Source organism: Rhinolophus sinicus, linkage group LG03, assembly GCF_036562045.2.
Source record: "Rhinolophus sinicus isolate RSC01 linkage group LG03, ASM3656204v1, whole genome shotgun sequence".
Taxonomy (NCBI): Eukaryota; Metazoa; Chordata; class Mammalia; order Chiroptera; family Rhinolophidae; genus Rhinolophus; species Rhinolophus sinicus.
The window spans coordinates 152656779-152669506 of NC_133753.1; positions in this window are offsets into that span (position 1 = coordinate 152656779).

The window sequence follows — 12728 nt, forward strand, 5'->3', positions numbered from 1 at the left end:
GATTTTGAACTGCTGGAAAGACTAAGCGAAAATTGGAAACTAAAAAAAACCAGGACTTTCATAGAACATAGAAGGGCAAACAGCACATGTCCTCAGTTTACCCACAAGTCTCTATGTTGACACTCTCTCTCACTGTTGACTCTCTTGTCAGCCAACAGTTTGGTGTCTCAGAGAGTCATGGGTAAAGTGAGGGAAAAACAGTATTAAAAAATAAATTTCCTAAATAGCTCCTCTCTTCTCAACTCTCTTCTTTAGTGGCATCATGTTGGCAGCTTGAAATCTGCCAAGATATGAGTAGAAATTGCAAATGCTACAAATCAGGGCTTCACTTATTGTTTTGTCAATTATTTAGACTGAAGAATGTGATGAAAAATGTTAATAATGCAAATTAAATTTAAAAGTGTGTGTGTCCATAGCTATTACATTGTGAATGGCTCAAAACAGAATATTGGAAAGCCAAGATCTGATTCAACAAAAGGGTCACGCATATCATTGACTAGAGTGAAGTTCCGACATGTCTTTCTTGATTTATTTTCATCATACTCAACATAATGAACATATCAGTCAACATTTGTGTAGGATTTATTAAATATTTATTTGTTAATTGCAAGCAATTGACAAATTGGTTATCACTGTTGGTTGACAACAGATTTAATAAAAGTTCAGCAAAACCAAAAAGCATTCTGTGTGAATAAATTGGCTTTATAAAAAGTTTAGAAAAAAAAAGGAAGATTGTACATTTAATCTTCTTCTTAAATCGTGTGCTACACATTTTTTATACCAGTAAAATTTAGTATAAACTTACGTACATAGACACACACATACATTTTTTCCTGGACAGCTGGTTGTTAACCATTGACCAGCACACACCACTGGGGTTGAGACACCATACCCCAACCCTAGCTTGTTCTTCCCTGAAAACAAAAAGAAAAGAGGCTGCTCTCAAAGGGAGCTTCAGTTCAGCCCAGCATGGAGTGAGCGTCTTTACAGAATAAGAACATTTAGAGTATTTACAATGTGTGTCTGAAGACCAGGATAGGTGTGAGAGACCCCAGCAGATGCAGGACTAATTGCAATAAAGGTTTGCCCCTCACCCCACACCTTATGTTTGCACATTTCCCATCCCCTAGATTTTTCCTTTGTGCTTTTAATTCAAGGCACATGTGTAACTTGAGAACCTATAAATTACAAAAAGTCTTTGAAACAATGTTAGTATGTAAATATAAAATATAACATTAAATTCCCATCATTAATATTGAAGAGTAAGTCAATATTTGATAAAAATTGCCCCAGGGGAATGTGCTTTTCTGCCTGGTTTTATGCCTCGCAGACTTATTCAATTATTATTTAATTACCCGGTTAAATGTCATGGCTTACAAAGCAGGGATTATATTAATAATAACATGAGGTTTGTTTTAACCAGCCCATACATTAACTAGAGCTGATTTTCTTTTACTGTCTCACAGAGCACAGAATTGACATTATTCTTCTGCACCTGGTTTTGAATGAATTGATTCTATTTAAGCTTTTTCCCCCTCTCCCTTTTTAAAACTCATCCTCCTATATTTGTTATATTTTTCCAGTCTTTTAGCTATTCTCCACTCCACCTCTCGTCCCCCCCTCTGGGAGTCTTGATTCCATAGTAAATCAAATACCTTAACAAAGGATTGTGCCTGAAACACAGTAAAACAAAATAGATGCTGGGTCACAGAGAACAATCGAGTTTCCAAAGAACGTGGTGCTCCACGCAGAGCAGTTTCCGAGCCAACACCTTCTGAGTGGTTTGCTGTTTAATTTGTCTCTATAAAGTTGCTATAGCAACTGTTCAATCGGAAGTGTTTGTTGGCACCTACGTGGACTTTATTTCTCTGACATTGGAAGAGGAGGGTGAAGACAAAGTCTAATGAATGGACTGAATGACATTAAATGGCTCCCCTTTCAGCTTTGCCGTACTGGACCAACATTTGGGGTGTTTTGAGTATGGCCTTTTGTCAATCCGAGAGTGGTAGAGGTGCTCTCTGGAGAGGAGTGGAGAAGGGGGAGAGGGAGCAGACCCAGGAGGGTTGGGGAGAAGGCTGGAGGAACAGCTGAAACGTGGTGGGCCACGCAGGCCTTTTGTTCCCCACCATCTGTGTGCTGTGGTTTTGGGAGTGGAGCCAAAGGAACGTTACCTGTATTGTGCCTCTCAGGGTTGGGGTGCGGCCGCCAGTCCTGCGTCAGACACAAGGGCCTCACACACAATGGCAGGGCCATAACAGTCTGGCAAATAAACTATTTGAACATTTGGCTTTATGAATATTGAGCAAAATTCTTCAAATAAATTATGAAAATGACTAAGTGGACATCTGAACCCCATTGCAAGCCTAGGGCCCCTGATTTGTAATGCTAAGTAGGATGATAGTTGTATAAATGAGGAACACTTTTCAAAATAACGGGTGAGCTTCAAAAGCTGGTACGCTAAATAAGCACTAATTCTGATCCCTTTAAAGAATTCTAGTGCCTGAAATGTCTAGCTCCATAAGCATATTTGATAAAATGGGCACGATATTAATAATATACTACTGAAGGAAAAAAAAAAACAGGTTACAAAGGAATATAAGCGGCTGATTCCATTTTTAAGAACATATATACATTAAAAACTGTTGAGATATAATAAAATATTGATGGCTGTTATCTCTGTGCAGTAGAATTACAGGTAATTTTATTATCCTTATTATGCTTACTTATATTTTCTAGCTTTTCAACAACGAATATGTTTTCCTGCTGTACTAAAACAAAGAAAATGTACTCTTTTTTACATTTCTGTCCATTAGTCACTTATGTAATTCTTATCCAAGTTATTTTAGAAGGAGAAAGAAAATTCTGGCCAGACGCTCCAGCCTTATGTGTCCTGATAAGCTCACATCCACGCTGGGAATTAATGGGACACAGATGTCCAGGTTCTCTTGAATGCAGGGAGATGTGGTAGCACAGCTCTCTACTGGTAAGCCATGGTTCTGAGATCTGTAGTTCAAAGACTCCCCTGTTTTCTGGGAGAATCAAGTTGCTAGAAGCAGTGACCCAGGAAGGCAGGGGCAGAGAGAAATGGAGGTGTTTCTACAAATAGGGCAGACACTCTTTTATAAATGTAGTGTGATTATAAAATAAGAAGATTTGTTTTATGGCTGGCTTGTAGAAAACAGCCTCTCCGTTTTACTGTCACACCTAATACGGTACAGAAAGAGCCTACGGAAACCCTGCAGGACCTCAGCTTGGGGCAGGAAGACTACCTGAGGACTCTCTCCCATGCCCTTTCTGAGCATCCCCAGGAGTTGGGAATATCACAAAGGATGCCGGTCCTCTTCTCTCATCTCCCTCCCACACCAGCATAGGCAGTCATTGTCAGTCCATCAGTCAATCAATTGGAGTTTGCTGGAACCCTTTTGTCATTCCTGGCCACACCGAATATTCCTGTGTATCATTACAAAGGGCTATACTTTTAACTTACCAGGCTTGCTCTCTAGTGTGACAAATACAATACATAGAATCTGGAACACTTTTACAAGTCAGGTATTTTAACACACACAGAAAAGGTAGTGCATTCATTGTATTTATTGTTCTCCGAAAAGAAAGTCATACAATAGGTTTATCCTAACTTCCTACAACCCCTGAAATGAGAAATATAATACGCATCAAGTATTTTTAGGTTGCTATAGTTTGTTACATGTGCTTGTATTAACCTTGGCAGCACTTGCATAAACTTATTACATTAATAGAGTTACATGAATTTGATTTTAGAAAAAATAATCTATCCTTGGAAGGAGAGTGTCATCACCTCCATGTACATAATGTTCCTCTGCAAACAATGCCCTTTATTTTGGCAACGTGTCTTTCCTGCCATCTGCCTCCCAAAGCACTTGCCAGAGTTGCAATAATAATTGAGTTACAGAGAGAATTAGGTGTAATGGAGGGGAAGGAAATTGATTGCTTAATTTTTATTAACAGAAAGGGAGAAAATTATGGTTCCCTGCTGCGACCTGAAATGAAACAAAGAGGAAAGATACAGAGAGTTGACTCCAGGTGGCAGGAATATTCCTGCACAAACATTAGCAATCCTATGGGGAGGCTGAGAAGAGGTCAACAACGCTGGCTGAGCTGAGAAGCTAGAAGGGAAGTGAAAGCACACTGGTAGCCTGGGGCTGAAGTGATATGGCTTTACACCTCAAGAAAAGGACACAACACCTGAGAGACCAGGCACTTCCGCTGGAAGGAGTAGTTGAACTCTTACTGCTTTCTGCCTGTCTGCGTGTCAAGGATCTTGGCCAAGTTGAAGTTAGAACTGGAGTGTGTGCAGCGTGTGTGCAGAATGAGTGACTTCAGATTCTCACCGTCAGCAGAGGCAGCTGTCTGTGCCTCTGAGGTGATTGAAAGCCTGTAAAACACTGGACGAACTCACGGGGGTCATTCAGACCTTACCGGGACTAGCCTGCATCCTCTGAGTGATTGTGTTGCACAGTCTGCCTGAGCTGAGCTGTGTCCCCTTCTTATCCTAGAGGGAGATCCATTCCACCTTCTTGAGAAATCAGTTTCCTTCCTCTCTCAGGGGCAGCTGCTGGGCTGCTAACCTGCCTGTGACTCCCTGGAACCAACTCCAATCTGAGTATCAGTTTCACATGTTTGGTCTGCGGGCTGTGGGAAGGAAGTGGACCTCCTGGATGTCGGGTGAGAGGAGCAATCGGCTTGGGGAGAGAAGCTCAGATGATAATCGCATAGTATCATTGTAGGTAATGCATTAGTCCACTTCATGCGATTCCACGACGTCAGTTGCACACAGGATGTGGAGGTGTTTGGTTTCTCCTGTGAGAGATGCTCAGGCTTGAGAGTGGTGAGGAGAACCCAGGCATTTCCTCTGGCCCCTCATGGTACCGGCCACTTCAACCCTTCTCCTGGCCGACATCTTGATTCCGGGTAGCATGTTCATGGGCTTTTTATTGAGAACGCTAATAAATGGGTTCTCACTACAATTGTGAGCAGACATGTTAGCTAAAGGAAAAGCCACCATCACAATTTTGCCTCCCTCAGAGAACATAGGAAAGAAAACATATAGCCACAAACTATACTACTGGGAGTAATTTTCCTATGTTTAAATTATAATCTGGGGATAAGCTAACTGATAACGTGGAACCCATAATGCAACAAGGTAGGTAATACATCACCCATAACATGCGGTGAGAAGTTAAATAAATTTGACACATCTAAATGATAAAAATGCTGCATTTTAAATCGATTTAAATGGTATGTGAAAATATTCACAATCTAAAAGTAAGTTGTAAAGAGGTTTTAAAATGCTATTATACAGCATGACCTGATTACAGATGCTCCCTGAATTATAATGGGGTTATGTCTCAATAAGTCCATTGTAAATTGAAATATTATAAGTCAAAAATTGAATAAACCTAACCTACTGAGCATTACAGCTTAGCCTAGCCTACCTGAAACGTGCTCAGAACACTTATTTTATCTCACAGGTGGGCAAAATCATCTTGCTGCCCAGCATCACGAGAGAGTATCGTGTCACACATCACTAGCCTGGCAAAAGATTAAAATTCAAAATTTGAAGTATGGTTTCTACTCAATGTGTATCACTTTCACACCGCTGTAAAGTTGAAAAGTTGTAAGTCAAACCATCATTAAGCTGCGGACCGTATGCTTAGACAAAGTGAGAGAGAGAGAGAGACAGAGAGACAGAGACAGAGAGATAGATGAAAACTAAAATGGCTGAGAGAAAGTTACCGAAATGTTAATGGAAGCTAACTGTGGATGATGGGATTATGGTGTTGTTGTTTCCCTCTTTATACATTTCTTATGATCCAATTTTGCTAAAATGATCATGTGTGGCTTAAGAGTCAGAAAACAAAATTTTAATGCCATTAAGTCAGAGAAATTTTATATTACCACGTTTGTGGAAAGAAGTGTGGGGACCAGGGAAGAAAGGAAAACTTAATTGATGAAATTGCAATAATTTAAAATCTATCCTTCTGTTTTAGAGGGTTGTGTGCATAATGCAGTGTTATCAGGCACCCTGGAGCCTCCATTTATGGTGTTCTCCCCCATACTCTGTTTGCTGTTATCAGATTCTCTGGCTCCGTTGGTTTCATCCTGCTTTTCTAAACACAGTCGGGTATGTAACTGGATATTTTCCAAAGACTAATGACCTTTAGAACATCCTTTGTTTATGTAGTTTATTCTTGCAAGCTATGCCATAACTTAAAGGATATAGTTTAAAATACTGCCCATTCAAGGTTGTCTACAGCCCATTCTTCCCCGAAATGTTTACTGCAGGGAACAACACTGAGTTTGTGGTCACAGAGTTTTACCTCAAAATGTAACCTACAAACCCCAAGATCCCCATCTTCCAACTGTGTCATGAAATTTGAGTGATCTGGGCCATTAATTATAATGTTCCTAATTGTCTCAAAGACTTTTGGTTGTAACACGGTCTTCCCTGGGGGACAGAGACCGGCAGGGTTCTTGCCCACCCCAAGACATTGGGCTCCCACAATATTTTTGGTAGCATCTCAGGACGTGAGCTGTCCCATATCCCTTCCCACCTAGGCTCGCTCATGTAGTAACTGTCTGAAATTGACTTGGCACGCTAGGCTTCCCAGTACTACAGACTTTACCCGCTGGCTCCAAGGATCCAGGAAGCTGAATTGAGGACAGAAGTGGTTTTGTTGGAATCCTAATTACTCAGCACCTAGAGTAAGGTTTTGCCAAATACTTTTTTAAAATGAAGGTAGTACATAACTACTTACAAGGCCTCCCAAATGGAAATCTCCGTGTGCATCAACCGAAGAATGGATAAATAAATTGCTATATTCACCTAATGGAATACTTGGTAGCAATGAGAACAATTGACCTACAACTTCATGCAACACTATGTGTGAAATCTCACAAACAGGACGCTGAACAGGAGAAATCAAACATGAAGGACCACCTATGTATCCGTGTACTTATACATACTGATAGTGTATTTTCAAAGTACAAAAAGAAACAACCAAAGTTGATCTGTGGTGACAGACGTCAGAATAGTGGTCATCTTTGTGATGGGGAGCAAATAGGGCTTTCTGGGGTGTTACTAATGTTTGTTTCTCAGGCTGGGTGAGTAGGACAAGAGTGTTCAGTTTGTTAACAAAAACAAAAGTCATCATGCTTCAGACGTAGGATACGTGCACTTTTGCATATGTTATACTTCGGTTTAAAATTACTTGAAAGAGATATGAAGACCTAAGAAAAAAATTAGGGCTGAGAATGCAGAGGTGGGACCAAAGTATGTATAACAAATACTGGTTAATTCTTCCATAGGGTATTGGGCCCCAACTGTGCAGGGTTTTTCTGTAGCTTTTTGTGGGGGGCACTTGGGGTAATGGGGGAGCCCTTTCTACAGAAGAGCAGCAGCTTCGTTTGCAGGCCCTTTTTCCTCTCCAAGACTGGGCAAGGTTTAACACCCCTCAGGTTACTTTGAATAGGAACTTGATGGATACGTCTAGAGGTGAGCTGCCAAGTGAATGAACACACGGTGCAAGGCACACCCACACGCCCTGCATGAGGAAGCGATTCTCCACAAAACACAGCTCTGGGTGGTCCCACCGGGGCTACGGGGGTTGTCTGCTGGGCAAGCATCAGCCCCTGCCATCGGTACCTTCCCTCCTGGCTTTTGAGCTAGACTTACCCTAATTTAAATTCCAGTTTTGCCACTTATGAGCTTTGTGGTCTTGAGAAAGTCTTTCCCCCAACTCTCTAGTTTTCTGATCTCTAAGAAAATGATAATAGTAGGTGTGTTTGACACGTTAGATGCCCAACCCACAAGATGCTGAAATGTAGTTTTCCTAGTATTATTACTATCCCTAGTCCCTTTTCCCATCAGAAACTGATATTCTCAATCCAAATAGCCAAGTATTTGGCCTCACAGGAGAGCTGGCTATTGGGAAGCTGGGGAAATTGGAGTTCGCCTTCCTTTGCAGGGGACCATGAGGGATAAAGACCCGGCCTCTAAACATCTCTGCAGAATTACTCAGGGACCCCCTCCCTCAGAAACTCTGAGCAAAGGGAAAACAGCCTTGGGAACAACGGACCCAGATTTGCCAGTCACTTTCTGGAGTATCTCCCTGATGGGTGTATTCATGAGAAACAGTGGCACATTACCACGAATGGCCCTGAGAGACAACCACAGGCATTGTCAGGATGCTGAAGAGGGTAGAACTGAGTCCCCGACATTTTCAGGGAAGAGTTGAGTGATTATACTACAGTTAGATGTTACCTAAGCCAGCTCTCCATTTGCCTGAGAGGAGAATGGAGACAGACCTTTGCTGAAAAGAGCCCTTGAAGCTGAATGCTGACCCAGGCAGCCATGCCATGAGCTCACTGGAAACCCTCAGACACAGGGCTCTCAGGGCAACAGCTGACAGGAAACTGCATGAAGCAGTTTCTAGATAAAGCCAAGAGGGTCAGGGTGGGCCCAGGACGGGATGCTCAGCCTCAGTGCAGTTGAGACCCAATCTGATTGTTTGCCTTGTGCTTCATTTGGGACTAAAGATGCCAGAGCCATACTCTCCTATCATTTGCTGATGGGTCAAAACTTGCACAATATTATTCAATTACAAAGAAGAAAATTCTAAAATTAAAATCTCTTCTAATTTAATAAGATTTTAGCACCATTAGCAGGGGCCATCTCCTCTCTCCAGAAGCTGGAACCATGGAGTGTTTGCATTGAAGGGAACTTTGAGATTGTTTCAGTCTGGTCCTGCATTGTATAGCCGTGGGAATGAGGGCTGGAAAGTTATGTGATTCTTTGTATCCAGTCACGGTGAGGGCATGGCAGGGCCTAAAAGCCAAAGCTGATTACCGGTCCAGTTTATACTCTGTTATCCCCCACTGCTTCTTTCTCACTTAGCAAATAAAACGCCTACAATTAAAACATCAATTTGAGGGAGCAAAAGTCTTCAGTGCAAATGAAACCTCCAAGTGTGGTGGGTCATAGGAGACACAGAGCCGACTCCGCCACTCCCCCTCCGTCCCAGTTGGGGCATGTTATTTCACCTCTTGATGCCTCCACTGGAAAGCAAATATGCCCTTGAACCATAGAGGAATAACTGGAGGATTAATAAGCTAATGTGGAGGGTGATGAGCGCTGCTGCGTGGTGTGTGGCTTTGTAAGTGAGCTAAATCAACATCAGCAGGCACTGCAACCACGGAACATGAACCCTGGTGAGATAATTTCCTTCTTCACGCAGAAGGCCCTCCAACCTAATGAAAAGCTATATATCCCTCTTGGAGACAGCGCAGTCCACAAAAATGCTAGAGCACTTAGAAAATGTGTAGTGACTCTGCACACATTAACTAAGAACATTCCTTCTCCACCCCCACGGCTCCCCCTCTCCCATTCAGAATGGCATGTCCTATTAAGCGCTATTCTGTGTCAGGCACTGCCCTAAGGGATTTACAAGCATTATCTCACCTAATCCTCCCAACAGTCCTGTTAGGGAGGTAGCATTTTTATGGCCATTGTACAAGTAATACAATGGAGGGTCAGGAAGCATAAGCAACTTCCCAAGGTCACTAAGCTGCTAAGTGGTGGCATTTGAATGTGAGCCCATGTTAAGCCTGAGCTCCCAACCCTGCCACTGCCTGCTATTCTGTTCCCTTCCAGGCCTCACAGTGTGATGGGACAGAAACCCCATCACATCACACTCCTCTGCAGGGTGGTGACCACCAGGCACAAAAGCTGACGTCCCAATTCCAATGGCAGGGGTTTGCAAGTGGCCTTTGGCCTTTTATATTTTCTAAAAAGCTGAATGGGAGGTCAAGAAAGATCAACTAATATGACCGAACACAAGGACACGGGAGGACAGTGCAAAGGGATAGCTCAGGAGTTTTCAAATGTGTACCCTGTTTAAAGTCAATGTACTTCAAGCATATTACATGGCATTACACTTATAGGACATAAAATTCAATCACTCTTGTGGACAATTGGATGAAATGAATACAAACACAGCATATTCCCTGAACAAACATTTCCCACATGGTGTGGTTCCTGTGGAAACAGTAAAAATAATCCAATTTAGTTATGTAGGGTTCACCTTCCACTGCCTGTAATTAGTGCTGCTATGATGGGGAAAACAGGAGGAAAAAAACGGATAAACTGTCAGTATAGAATTATATCTAGTCCTCGATAAGGACCAATTCTCTCATTTTCAACTTCCAAATCTCATCTCTTATTACAGATATTTATCCTCCCTACTAAGGTCCCTTACAATTAACCTTGTAATTTTTTTCCACCTTTATTCCATAGTCTAGTGCATGAAATAGGTGCTCAAAATATTTGTTGATTGATCTGAACTTTGTTTGTTTATTTGCTTTTTATTATGAATATAAGAGGACTTTGTTTGTCCAGGAATAATGGCTGAGGCTTAAAGCTGAAAACAAGAGCTTCTAAGAACCCATACATTCTGGGGAGAGTTTCTCATATAGGTAGGCACTCCCCTGCTGGTTTTACTAGAAGCTGACAGCGAGCCCTGCTGTCACCAGTCAAGTATCCCTTTATAGCCCATATAAAGAGACTGGGAAGAAAGAGAGTTGCCGAAAACCTAGATTGGGGTGGTGATGGGGGGCTGTGGAATGTTGGGTGTTTGACAGGGGCATTATTTCCCTTCCTTAAGCCAAGTGGGGAGTGGGGAAGCCCAAGGTCATTATTGGTAAAGACTTTTGAGCACCTACAAGAAGGGGTGACTGGCATTTCATATCCCAGAATGGACATCAGCTTAGCCAATAGGCTGAATACCTTGCCCCTGTGCCATCATGAGAGGGATGACAAAGTGGGAGGAAGGGGCATTGCTGGAACTCTCTGCACTCCTATATGTTAAGTTCCTGGGGGTGTCGTGGACAAAGGGAAAGGGACCTGGACTTGACCTGCATTGTCAGTTTCTCACCTAAGGGGCCTGCTTGTTGTCCTGGGTATTGAAGTAGCAAAAGGCTGACGGGCAGGCTCTTGGTGTTGAGAGCTGAAGGAGATGGAAGTGTTCATGTTAGAGCTAGATTTTTCATGTCCTAGAAAGGCCTCGCAGGCTTCTATTGAACTCAATATGCAAATCTATGACAGAGCCAGTCTCTCTGGGCCATGCAAAGGATTGTGGACAAACCAGTTGTTCGGTTTCCACCTCAACTGGAGTGTACTGCAATTCATTTCTGACGCTAACCACCCAGGGTTAGCATCTGACTGCACACGTTTAAGGGCATGGTCCCCAACAAGATTGCCATTATTTCAGATACCAGCAGTATGTGAGGTCCCCAAGCCACCTATAATTTTGACTGATTGGCTGCAAATTTGGCAGTTCCAAAAACCCCCTCAGGGTCCATAATTCACTAGAATAACTCGCAGAACTCAAGAAAGCATATACTTGTGACTATAGTTTTATTACAAAGGATACACACAGGGTGAGGTATGGGAGGGAACACAGAGCTTCCATGCCCTCTCTGTGAGGAATCAGGACATAGCACCCTACCCACACATCAATCTGTTCACAAACCAGGAAGCTCCACTGAGCATTGATGTCTAGAGATTTTATTGGGGTTTCATTGCATAGCCATTGAATTGAATGGTTGATTTAAATTGCTGTGTGATTTAACTCAACCTCCAGCTCCTCTCCCCTCCCAGGAAGTAAGGCTAGACAAAAGTTCCAATTCTCTCATTGTGTCATTGGTCTTTCTGGTAGCCTTCATCTTGAAAGCTATCTAGGAACCACCAGAGTCATCTCATTAACATAACAAAGATATTCCTATTACTCAGGAAATTCCAAGAGTTTTTGAAGCTCCAGTGCCAGGAACTAGGGACAAAGATTAGATATAGTTCCCACTATACCTTACCAGTGATGGCTGGAGAAGCAGCCACAACCAACAAGAGATGATTATGAGCTCACAGAGATAATTAGCAAGAGAATTTTAAAACTCTGTCCCTTTCCCCCACCTCCAAACCAGAACCAGAACCTAGACAATGGAGGCGATGGTAGTCGATAAAGAGAAGACCACATGCCTCTCCACGCCAAGCTTCTTCATCCATCCACAAAACTCATCTGACCTGGAGGGAAAGAGCTCTGAATCAGACAGAGGCAGAAATTTTCAAATGAACCAAATGAAATTTTAATAACTGAAAAGAACCTAAAACTTATGGGATTTTCCCAAGATACTATTAAGTGATGAGAAAGTAGGGTTTGGCAGCATGGTTGAAAGCAGAGGCTAGAAAAATTAAATTGCTCCATGTTTAAACCACACTGAGCTTAACACTCATTTATAGTCATTTATAGCTACTAGGATGGCTAATATGAAAAAGATGGAAAATGTCAAGTGTTGGCAAAGATGTGGGTCCACCAGAAAGCTCATATACTTCTGAGGTGGGTAAATTATTGCAACCACTTTGGAAATATATTTGGCAGCATCTCTGAAAGCTAAATATAAGCATACCATATGACCCAACGATTCTGCCCAAGAAATTCATTCATGTGTTTATTGGAAGACATGTACTACAATGTTCATAGCAACACTATCCATGAGAATCTGAAACTGAAGATTACCCAAATGGCCATTGACAGTAGAAAAGATAAAGAATAAGTTGTGGAATGTTCATAAATAGAATACTCTACAGCAACAAGAATAAATAATCTAAAACTACATGCAACCATGTGGATGAATCACAC